We start from the raw sequence: 8,537 nt of genomic DNA, 5'->3' as shown, positions 1-8,537 counted from the left end.
TGAGACAAGCCCCTGTCTTGTTGCTTTTCTTGCAGTCTTTTGCAGTTAATTGCCAGCACAGCTCGCATCTCAATTAGGCTGCCTGGGTTTGTACAAACATACACTGGTCGAGTATCCGACATAGGCTTCTAGTCCTCATAGAGGTGGAAGATTGTCAAACATTACCGAAGTGGTAGGGGACATCAAACAGCGCCTTTCAGAAATCATGGTGAAGAGAATTAAGGGCAGGCTAGGCAGCATTAAGGGCAGAATCCTATACATGTTTAGACAGAAAAAAGTCCTACAATTCCCAACATGCCCCAGCCAGCTTTCTGGGAGTTGTAGGACTTTTTTCTGTCTAAACATGCATAGGGTTGCACCTGAAACCACTTCCAGGGTCTATTCTGAGCACTGGAACCAAAACAGCACAGTTGGCTGGTAAACAGGCAGCCACGTACCTAAAAAAGCAACAATAAATGACATTTTATCCAATGCAGTACTGGTTCCATCACTGTACATTTATTGCTTCTATGGCTAGAGACAGATAATCATTTCAAAGAGAGCTAAAAGTGGTTTGAGAGAAGCTTCACATCCTACACCGCACATGCATTTCTCTGATCCCACTGTCACCTGGCTCAAAGAGGTTTTGCAGGTTTTTGAAACAATACAAGAACCTGCTGAACCTGTTTACCAGCAGCAAAAGCAAAGTGTGCACACCACACCCTGAAATCATACTGTCTTCAAGAGAAGGCCCACAAAATGTAGCTGCATGAGGCAGAATATCCTATTTTTATCACACAGCCACGCACATCCAATGGTGGTAAAACTAAATGAAAATAAATAATTGGTCATTTTATGTTTTTTTTTTAAAGCTGCCTGAGATGGGCCATGCATTCACCTTGCCTAATTATAGGACCGGCTCTGCAGTTTTGACACTCTCAAAAACAATTGTCCGTTTTTAACCTGTAAAAGCCTGCATTCTGTGGGGATTATTTTGCATAGCGGAAGGATCTATTTTAAGAATCGCACAAAAAAATTCAGCTTCTTTAAAAGGTACCTCCACATAACCTTCCGCTACGACATACCAATTTTTCATCTTCGTTTATAACGTTCGATAATATCGATGGCTCCATCATTCTTGTCAAGGCATGCATTAGCCCGTTCTTGGAAACGTCAAGGGCAGCCGAAGTTAATGGCTCATTTACCTCACAGATTCCATGCTGCCATGGCAACGTTAGCCGGATTACCCGACGTCTTTTTGATGCCATCCATTTTCTCATTGAGGAAATGGCATTTGGCAGAACTCCAAAGAAATTCAAATAAGGAAAACATACTTACACACACCATTTATTATTATATAGATCAGGGGTGCTGAACATTAGGCCTGGAGGCCAAATGCGGCCCCCCAGGGTTCTCCAAGCCACGCCTTTCCCCCGGCCTCACCCCGGCCCCCAACCGCTGATCATTTGGTGGTTTTCCGGCTTCTGTGCAGTTTCCCCCCCCCCCATTCTAAATGGTGGAAAAGCCTCTCCTAAAGCTTCATTACTGGCAGAAAGAGCTTGAAGCAACAAAATACTGTAATTTGCCACCCCTTTTGCCTTTGGCCCTGCCCACCACTGGAATGCGGCCCCTGGGGGCTTCTCTGAAATGGAATTCGGCCCCCGGGCTGAAAAAGTTCTCCACCCCTGATATAGATGCTGACAGGGCTGGCCAAAGACATCTTGCTACCTGAGGCAGAGCAGTAAATGGTGCTCCCACCTCCTACAAGTCGAGGTGCTTAATACCTAAGAAGGTAGCCCAAGTTATTTTGGCATCTGAGGCAGAAAATACCACAACATGCACCTTTCGTCCTCCTCCTCTTCCTCCCTGGCAGTAAAAATACAATAATAATAAACTAAATAACTGTAAATTTGCTGCCTTGTCATGATAGCCGAAATTAGTTTCCACAGGCAGCTACCTCACTCTGGCTCATGGTAGGGCTGGCCCTGGGTCAGATTGAGAGCTGTCCTCAGCCATTTTGCTACCCGATAACCAAACAGTGAAACCCACCACCGCCATCACAGTAAAGACAATACAATAATGAAGAAATGACAAATCTGCCTCCATGAGGTGACTGCCTCATGGAGATGAGCCAGCTCTGTCAACAGTGCATGTGTACACACACACACACACACACACACACAAATAGATAGACTAACAAGAGTAATTTAAAAATATTTTTAGAGCTAGTTTCTGCTTCTGCCTTCATCAGTAGCTATGATGTCTGTGTGTGTGTGTGTGTGTGTGTGTGTGTATACACACATACACATGTAGAAGATACATCAAATGTGAATATTAGGAAAAATATCAGATCTGAGGTAAATGTCTCTAAATAAATACAGGGTGAGACTTTTACCTCACATCTGATATTGTTCCTCTTAAAGGGGAAGAATATATCAGGTCTGAGGTAAATGTCTCTAAATAAATACAGGGTGAGACTTTTACCTCACATCTGATATTGTTCCTCTTAAAGGGGAAGAATAGATCAGGTCTGAGGTAAATGTCTCTAAATAAATACAGGGTGAGACTTTTACCTCACATCTGATATTCTTCCACCTTATGGGAAGAATTTAAAGAGTGGGACTATTTAAGGAGTGAGACTTTTACCTCACATCTGATATTTCTCTCTTTTTTGTGTAAATATAGCATTTAATTGTTAACAGTTAGACACCCCTTCCAAAGCAAAAGGTTCTGGAGCCTGTATAGATTCTGTGCCCTGGAAACCATTCACCCTATCTTTTGAAGTATGGAGATTGGTTCTGGTGTCACAGAAAGCACTTTGTACATGCTCTGAAGCAACTCTCTTGATTATTACTTCATTTCTTTAGTGCAATCCTACAGATGCAAGTCCGAGAGGGCTCAAACAGGGCTTGTTTCTGAGCAACCGTGTACAGGATTGTTTATAAATAAGTAAATCTACATTGGTATCTGCAACACTGTTTTATTTATCTAAAAATATTTATATACCACCTTTCATGTAAAACATATCCAGGCGGTGTACAAGATTAAAACTATAATATAAACATATAAATATACAATATAACTAAAACATAACCAGTGGTGTTCAAAAAACAAAACAAAAACCAGAACATCAAAATGAAAGGCATTACATATTATCAAAAGCCACATTTGTTGTGGTGAAGAGGGTGAAAGCACTTTGTGCATGCCTTGAAACACTTTCTACATGCTTGAAAAATGGCCTCAGATGTGCCAAAGCTGAGCTCCACAGAGCTCTGGGTTTGAACAAATCATCAAAAGCCACATTAGTTGTGGATACTTGGTGATGAGGGGAAAGGCACTCTGCACATGCTTTGAAGCACCATCTACTTGCTTGAAAAATCACCTCAGATGTGCCAGATGTCCCCATGGAGCTCTGGGTTTGCATTCAGCCCTGAATCAATGAAAATGACGTCAACCTGAAAAGTAAACTTTGGGGCAGGTAAGACAGGTCGGTTGGTCTCCCTGAGCAGCTGCATTTAGCATGGTACAGTAACCGAGGCCAGTGAAACAAAAGAAAATATTGTTGTAGCAACAGATCCCACATACCAAGGCTTCCCTCTTTGTGGGAATGGCAAGCGAGAGCCATGGCATCTTCGATCTGGCTACAGAGAGCCCGGCGCAGCATTGAGGAGTCACAGGTGGGGCAGGGGGACCATCAGTGGGGGCTTTCTTCTTTTAATGGTTAACTAGCCATGTGCCCTTAACACAGAAATTAAGCCAGAAACAACATTCCCACGTCAAAGGGAACCAGAACAGGGCCAATGGGGACAGAGTCGGCAACCCGGGGATGTTGGGGTTTTTTGAGGGGCTCCTTTCTGTTAATAGGTGGCCAAACAGCCCCCCTCCCCCAATCACGAATTCAACAGGGAAAGCAACTTGGATGTTTGTTTACTGCAAATGTCACACTTCTTTTGCTCTGTCTTTGATCAGGAATGGGGAGATTTCACAGAGAGGCTGTTCGATGCTGTCCGGCAGCAGATGGTCGAGAGCCACGTGGGTGCCTTCGGGGACCTCTCCGAGGCCGAGAAGGGTTTTGTCTTGCAGAAAGCCGCCAGGGCCATCCAGGGAGGTAACTTTAGGAGGCCAGGGCAGTTGATAGTCCACTTCAATAGGTTTCCATTTACAATTTTGTCTGTGGTGATGTTTGTGTCCGTTTGGACATAGCTTGGCTACCCACTGGGCTGTTTAGAACCCATTTGATGTAGGTTCTGAAGCTGAATGGGACCGAATTAACAACATCCATGTGTGTGTGCACGTGTGTGTGCTCGGGAAATACCACAGAATCACATCCAGCAAGCGCAGGGGAGGGCAACCTTTGTCCCATCGGCCAAATCCAGCCTGTGGACACATTGGCTCTGTGTCTATGAGCTGGGAGAAGAGGCTGGGAGAGGAATCCTTTTCTTATCTCTGGAATTGCACTGGCTGCTGATATGCTTCCGGGCAGAATTCAAGGTCCTAGTGATAACTTTGAAAGCCCTAAGCGGCTTGGGACCTTGATATTTGAGGGAGCGCCTCCCCTTATATGTGCCTGCCTGAGGACTGAGATCTGTTGGAGGAGCCCTCCTCTGTGTCCCGCCAGTGCAAGACATATACTATGGTGGGACGTGGGAGAGAGCCTTCTCTGCTGTGGCACCCTGGTTGTGGAATGCCCTCTGCTTGGAGGCCTGACTGGTGCAGGCATTGGTTTCATTTTGGTGCCAAGTTGAAACATAGCTTTTTATCAAAGCCTTTGAGGGCTAAATGCACTCCCTAAAGTAGCACAGTGTTTTAACTGTTTTATTGTTTTAGACTTTAAATTGGTATTAGCTTGCTTAATGGTTAAGATGTTTTTAGCTGTTTAAATTATGTATTGATTTATACTGTCTACATTGATTTTATCTGAACGCCACCCTCAGATCCTAATGATATAGGGTGGGATATAAATGTTTTAAATGGATAAATAAATCTCCAATCACAGATTCGAGATAAGAAGGCAGTTGTGGAAGGTGAGGGTTGGGGGTAGAGGATGCCAGTTTGGGCTTTTATTTCATAAGCCCTAGGGGTGTCCTGTAAGGTCTGAGAGTCCCCTGGCTCAGGCTGCAGTGGATGTTAGGGGTGGTAGTAACCTACCTTGCTGGGTTGTTGTTCAGCCCGAGCAAACTTTTGTCCCTGCCTACACTGCTGGGCAGTGTAGGGCAACCCCCTTCCTCCCTTCATAGCCATGGTTTGTTGTGGGTGTTTTCACGTAGGGGGCACACAACGTTGTCAACATCAAAAGCTGTTGTGGAGGCTTTGGCCCCGCCTGGTCTTTGGATCCTCGCCTCCTCTGGAGCCATCTCTCTCTCTCCCCCACCCTCTGCCTACCTAACTCACAGGGTTGTTGTGATGGTAAAATGGTGATGCTGGTGACAGCTGCACAAGTGCCAGCTCCCGGTTTTGAAGGGGCCTTGAGCGAGGCCCCCTCCACAGGCCCCCTCACTGAGTGAACCTACCTTCTCATCACCATAGTCACCGGCCACTATTGCCCCTCATCCTCTTTCTTGTCATTGCTACCACTGGCTTGCTTGAGAGGCAGCGAGCTGGTGTACATCACCACCACCGTTGCCTGGGCCAGAGCGAGAGGCAGGCAAACACGCAGGCTGCAATGCTGAAGAGGAGGAGCAAGTCTAGGGGGCTCTTGTCTGGGGGCCCCTGCTGGGGTGTGGGCCCTCGGCAGGTGCCCAACCATGCCCGCTCTTGATGCCAGTCCTGGAGCTGTGTGCTTTCTTGGAGGAAGGAGATTATAGACAAGCAATGAATAATCAACTAATTCTCTGCATTCTTTCAGGTGACCCTTACAAGACTCTGATCTCACAAGTTAGCAGTTGCTTAGAGGAGCAGATTTACCGCCAGATCGCTCAGGAGCTGCAGGACAGAGATGACTGGGTGAAAAATAAGTCAGCCCTGCTGCTGAGTCACCTCAAAGACGGAGTGGTATGTCATTTTGCCTTTTTGTATTCCTGGGATGGCTGCTCAGAAGGCAGCAAGCCATTTATTCCATCCAGGGCCTGATGCATTAAAGTAACAGATGGACAAGAGAGCCAAAAGTAGCCGGAGAGAGGCTTTTTGCAACCTATGTTGCATTTGATTTATAGCCTTTTTAGCCCGTCGTAATACCATGGAGCGCAAGACAACATGAGTGGCTCTCCCTCCCTCCGCCATTTTATCCTCACAACCATCCTGTGGCCCTCAGTTAGTGGCCAGCCCAAAGTCACCCAGCTGAGTTTCAGGGCTGAGTAAGGACTTGAACTTGGGACTCCTCAAGTCCTCATCTGACATATTAACCCCTGCACCAGCCTTCCTCAACCTGGTGCCCTCTTGATGGATACAGGACTGCAAGTCCCATAATTCCCAGCCAGCACGGGAAGCCAGCTTATACCAAGTTAGGCCATCGGTATATCTAATTCAGCATGGTCTTCTACACTGACTGGCAGCAATTTCCCAGGGATTCAGGCAGGATTCATTCCCAGCCCTACCTGGAAATGCTGAGAATTGAACCTGGGACCTTGTGCCTGCAAAGCAAGGGCTCTACCGCTGAGTTATGGGCATCTAACAATTCAGCTGTGGGGGGAAAAACTCCAGACCACTTTAATTCAGCCATGCTCAATTATTTATCCATTGCTTTTCAGATGATCTTGCTAGAGGGGCGGCCGGAATTGAAGGGAAGACTTCGTTCTCTGTTTAACCAGCCCTTACCTGCCGATTTGCGTCTGCTCGCCTGGAGGCTGTACCTCTCCAACACGGAGGGTATTTATTTATCAGTTACCTCTGAAAAAGTAAAAGATGTGAGGAGAAATCCAAGCCTTCTTGGATTTGTCCATACAGTTGGGGCCTTTCCCACAACACCGCCTTGAAATTCTCTGCCCACAAATTACTCTTGACTGTTTTTAAAGAAGCAGAAGTGAATTAAAAGCCCAAGTCTGTATTAGTGTAATGCCTTTATTAGGCCAACCAAAAGGCCACCAGGAACTGTGCAAACTTTTGAGATCTCCAGATCTCTTCATCAGGCAATTTACAAAAAGCGCAATGGAGGGGGATAGGAGAAAAAAACATGGACTGGCTAAAAAATGGGGGTTGGACTCGATGGTCTTATAGGCCCCTTCCAATCGTACTATTCTATGAAATCCATAGGTGCCATACATTTGGCCTGCCGAGTTGTCAGTTGTGCAGGGCAATTCTATATATATCTACTAAGAAGTAAGTCCCATTGAGCTCAGTGGGAGTCACCCCCAGGTGAGGTAAATGAGAATAGGATTACAGCCTTACAGCGCAATCCTATATATGTCTCATCTAAAATAAGTCTCATTGAGTTTAATAGGTTGAATGGATCTTACTCCCAGGTAAGTGGCTATAGTATTACCTGGGAGGAATTCCTGTTGAACTCAAAAGGGCTTACTTCTGAGTAGGAATGCATAGGATTGCACTGTGAAATGCATGGGGAAAAAATAAAAAAGGTCTTTGCCTAGTGCTAAAACACCCCTAAAACCCAGCAAATTCGGCAGGAAATATCAACACTAATTATAATGCAAATGTCACTTTTAGGCTTGTAATATTGAGCTCCTTCTTTCCTATCTATTTATGCATTTAGAGGTATAACATTACATTTACATTTTCCAGGGGGGTAGCCACGTTCGTCTATTTCAGCAAAAACAAAGCGTGGCACCTTAAAGATGAAAAAAACATATTATCACATGATATGTTTGGTAGACTACAGTTTACTTCATTAGATGCATGAAGGGTTATCTTAAGATGGCAGGTATATATACACTGTAAAGAGATGGGGGGCGGGGGATGTAAGCAGTGAGGTCCCAGGAAATGAAATTCACACACACAAACAGGCTGTGACAGTTACATTGAAGCTGAATTGTATGTGTAAAATAATCACAGCGACCATTCACAAAGCTTTTTAAGGTCGATTTTGCAACAACGAAAACAACAACAACACATCTGTAACCCAGCTGCTTGCTTTCCAGTGTCTTTATTCTGTCCCTCTTTCCCTTCCCAGCAAGATTAAGGTATCTTTCCCAGCTAGCAAGGAACAGAGCTACATCCGTGAAAGACAGAGAGATCTCTCTCAGATGTCAGGCCCTGTTGGATTCCGAGCCAACTTTTCGATCCCTGAAAAACAGCACTGGTGAGGGGCTATCACCATTCTGGGGTTATGTGAGAGATGTAACAAAGGCGAGAGGTGTCTCCAGAGTGTTGAAGGTGGTATGAAACATGCAGTGTGGCTTGTGGAGTGTACATTATCATCCCATTATCATATTAGTTTTTATTATTATTTATTTACACACTTCATTTATATCCTGCTTTTTTAAAAAAATAACTCCATGCATTGCTAAAGTGGCTTACAAGTCAGGAGAAACAATGAGAATAAAATAGCAATTAAAACCAGCCTACTATAACAATAACAATGCTAAAGATACCTCTAGAGAGAGGGCTCCTAGAGTTATCAGTTAGAAGACACTGTGCAACTATTCCATCCTTTTCTTCTTAACGAA

The sequence above is a fragment of the Heloderma suspectum genome, chromosome 16 (assembly GCF_057233095.1).
Source record: "Heloderma suspectum isolate Gila_16-S chromosome 16, 16-S_ref, whole genome shotgun sequence".
Taxonomy (NCBI): domain Eukaryota; kingdom Metazoa; phylum Chordata; class Lepidosauria; order Squamata; family Helodermatidae; genus Heloderma; species Heloderma suspectum.
The sequence above is the reverse complement of the archived record's forward strand: the minus strand, read 5'-3'. Positions refer to the sequence as shown.